Here is a 3,901-nt window from a genome sequence, read left to right on the forward strand (position 1 = left end):
GCGGTTTTCAGTTTCTATTCTAACTCTTGTTTATTATTTTTATCGTAGTGCGTTTTGAAATAATTATAGAGAAGCAAAATCATACATCTACTGCGCCTAAGGAGGGGGCTCAGGGGTTTTCTTGATATAGTGAGGGGGATATGGTTGGGAAGGGTTACAAGCTGCCACCATACACCAATCACAGATACAGTTAACAAAATTCCCATCCAGGGGTGACAAATTGTCATAGCATAACCCCATCAAGTATGAACACCTGACTTGTGAAGAGGCCACCTCGGAAAAAAATTAGTTCACAACATATGACCAGAATAAACAGGCAATACTATATCTTTGTAGCCCCGAACTTATGGAAGCCACTCTCAATAAACTCGTATGGAAATTTGTTTTGCCTAGTGGCTCACCAAATATACGAGTGCATTAACGTGGGCTAAAATAAGGTAGTAACTCTCAAATGCCGTGACTTAGATGTCTTTGGTAGAGCAAAATCAGTTTGACAGTTAAATGCTGACTTTTCATACATTTCTAAGCTTCATCACAGGTAAGTTCTAGTATTTATTTGGAGAATTCAGGGGTGTGTTATTGTAGAAATGTGTTATGGGTCCATACTTTTTTTTGTCAACTTTCCTTCCAAGAATAGGTATTCTTTCATAGAGGTTTTCGTAGCTTTCATTCCTTCAATTTTGGACATTGGCCAATCTTTTCCTTCAATTCATGCTATTTTGGAGACCAAACTTACAATTTGCGACTTGAAACATTCATCACACGAGCGCTTATTTTATCCTCTTCCCCTTAGATTTGATTCAGTTGATACTCCAGAGGTAGACTAGGCCTTATATTAGGTAGTTAGAATGTTCAAATATGGTGGCCTTCAACTTGAGAGAGAGAGAGAGAGAGAGAGAGAGAGAGAGAGAGAGAGAGAGGTTAACAACATACAAACTGATCCTTTCCCAGCTACAAATATCGGAAGGAAAAAAGAGAAGTGCTGTACCTTATGACATCAAGGTTGGAAAGCAATGTTAATTAAAAGGGGACATGTTAACTTCGGTGGCAGCTTGCTAGGTATGATGATAGCAACCTCATAGGTTGAAAATAAAGATTATTATCCCTGCATTACATACTCGAGTCACTCTAATTAAGAGTAGGTACCTATATTTTAAATTGATTGGAAAATGGTGTCCTTTCCACAACACACATTTGCTCTACATTATAGCGTTCATTTGGAAAATGATTAATTTTATTAGCTTACTTATCTTGACAAGATGTAGAATATGAACACCCAAAACAAGCAAAAATGATTGATACTTCCATCTCCATTCAAGGAAGTCTTGCTTGATAACGCCTTGGCCATCTATATGGTATCATTTGCCATGTGAATGGTATAGCACCGTAGTCTCGAAGTGTGATTTAAACAATTGTGCTATGAACTCTTATGACATGGTCATGGATGTCATGGTTGGCCTAGAATTATGGCACAAATGAAAATTTTGACTTGGGTATGTGTGTGCTATCATTTGGAGGAGGAGTGAATTCTCTATTTGTTGGTGTATTTATGGTATCAAACCAACGCCAATTGGTACTTGAAAATCAATATGATATTGATTGTTCAACCTCAAATGTATCATAAAACTCGTTATGGTGTGGTCATGAGTGTCATGACAATTTCAATGACGGTCATGGTACAAGGCAATGGTTGACTTGGACATGAGTGTGTGTGATCATCATGATAATTGGGAGGAGTGAAATCCGTATTTGTTTGTGCTATGGACATATGTGCACCTTGTATTGAGTGTATAGACACCTTGTCTATAGGATCTTGAGGTCAACGCTAGTAAGGTTTCATATATAATTGATAGTATTTTTTTCATACTATTTATGCATAGACTACTACAATAATCACAATGACATTGTAGTACTGACCTAGAAAACACAAAGAATGTTATATGGTGAAAGGTGCGTGAATGTTACCTCAATGGTAGTGTCCTATGGACCCAACATGTTAAGACAACTATTCCCCATTTTTCAAGCGTAAAAACATTGTTTGAGGTTTGAGTGAATATCTTTCTCCCCCAACACACACACACACACACACATGTCACTTTCATTTGTGGCTTACTAATCTGAAAATGGATACTTGCTGATATTTAACACTACATGGATGGTAGGTATAAGTTAAAAAGGTTTTACGTAGGACATGGATAACATCTGATAGGTTTGCTGACACTTGCAATACGTATTCAAGGCTAAAGAATCTGTTGTCTTGTTTATATGGAGGCAGGTGATGACTCTATCTTTACTTAGGATCTTTTTGTCTAAGCTGCTGTCCATCAATGTCGAACATGGCCTCTTTCACTTCAGGATAAGTTTTCTTGACTATCTTATGTACAAAACACTAGAATGATACCTCATTCTCACTATGATGTACAGAAATGAATCAAAGATTGAGTTGTTTTTGTGCTAATCATTGTCCTTTGTTTAAAGCCAGTTATCTTTTAAACTGTTATGTTATTTTGTGTATAAGTATAATTCTGAGTTTTCTTGACTATCTTATGTACAAAACACTAGAATGATACCTCATTCTCACTATGATGTACAGAAATGAATCAAAGATTGAGTTGTTTTTGTGCTAATCATTGTCCTTTGTTTAAAGCCAGTTATCTTTTAAACTGTTATGTTATTTTGTGTATAAGTATAATTCTGAAAACAACAACACACACGTCCTAAACACATGGTTCTCCCAAAAACCTGGAAAACCAAGACATTGATTTTGGAGATTTTGGTCTATACGCTTTGATGAATCCATTGTTTATAATTCCTTGTTAGGTTGACAGGTGTTAGGTGGTCTTTCCTTGTTTATAGATCGGATTTCTGCTCACACCTATTGTAGTCTTTTGACTTTGTTGGTTTTAGGTTGCAACTTAATCTAAAATTACTTACCCTTGTGTAATTATTTTGATTCTTATGATCTCAAAAACATTTTACCTATAAATGAACTACTCTTGGATGGACGGTTTGTTTGAGGACTATCCATAGAAACCGGTCAAAGCATGGAAAACTTCTACGACTAACTATGAACAACATCTGTACTATTCTCTACTAGCTAACAAAGCCTTAAAAATTCAACTGGAGTATAATCCTCTCTGTTAACATTCTCTCTTATAACTTCAATGAGACTCGTGAATTTTTTGATATGATACAGCTCTTTGGCTTCAGACTTGACTATTCTATTCTCATCAACTTGATGAGACAGTAGGCCCATACTCAATGGGTCTACTGGTGACTCATTGAGTATGTTGCCTGGGTTAGGGTGGACACACACACACACACACACACACACACACACACACACACACACACACACACATACGTCACTTTCATCGTGGCATACTGTTCTTAGAATGGATACTTGCTGATATTTAACACTACATGGATGGTAGGTATAAGTAAAAAAGGTTTTAAGTAGAACATGGATAATAACTAATAGCTTTTTTAACGCTTGTAATACGTATTTAAGGCTAACGAATATCTTGTTTTGCTTATGATCTTTTTGATCAAGCTTCTATCCATCACTATTGAACCTGGCCTCTTTCACTTATATACAAAACACTAGAATGATTCCTCTTTCTCACTATGATGTACAAAAATGAATAAAATACTGAGTTGTTTTTGTGCTAATCGTTGTCCTTTGTCTAAAGGCATCTGTCTTTTGAACTGTTATGCTCATTTGTGTATAAGTATAAATTTAAAAACAACAAAACACACACACACACACACACACACACACACACACACACACACACACACACACAAAGTGGTAAAAAATAGTTAAAGTAGGAAGAAAAATCACAAAACTAATGGCCTAAATCTAACCTCCAAGTATTTAATATGTATTAACAAGTAATAC

Source organism: Adiantum capillus-veneris, chromosome 27 (assembly GCF_014529385.1).
Source record: "Adiantum capillus-veneris isolate H3 chromosome 27, ASM1452938v2, whole genome shotgun sequence".
Classification (NCBI taxonomy): domain Eukaryota; kingdom Viridiplantae; phylum Streptophyta; class Polypodiopsida; order Polypodiales; family Pteridaceae; genus Adiantum; species Adiantum capillus-veneris.